Raw genomic sequence first — 207 nt, 5'->3', positions numbered from 1 at the left:
GGATTTGTTTTTAATGTGTTCAATTCGTCGAGTTTTTGTGTATGTGATAAAGTCTTAGGATATTTGGCGTATGTTTTCCTTAGACGGTTAAAGGAATAATGGTATTTTGTTCTACGAGACTGTAATTGTTCTGATTGTAATTAAGTACTGTACTGTCGTGCGTGTTGCGGACGTGTTTGTTTATTATCGAGCCGTGTGTGCGTGTTT

This window comes from Penaeus monodon, chromosome 28 (assembly GCF_015228065.2).
Source record: "Penaeus monodon isolate SGIC_2016 chromosome 28, NSTDA_Pmon_1, whole genome shotgun sequence".
Taxonomy (NCBI): Eukaryota; Metazoa; Arthropoda; class Malacostraca; order Decapoda; family Penaeidae; genus Penaeus; species Penaeus monodon.
This window is presented reverse-complemented; position numbering follows the sequence as displayed.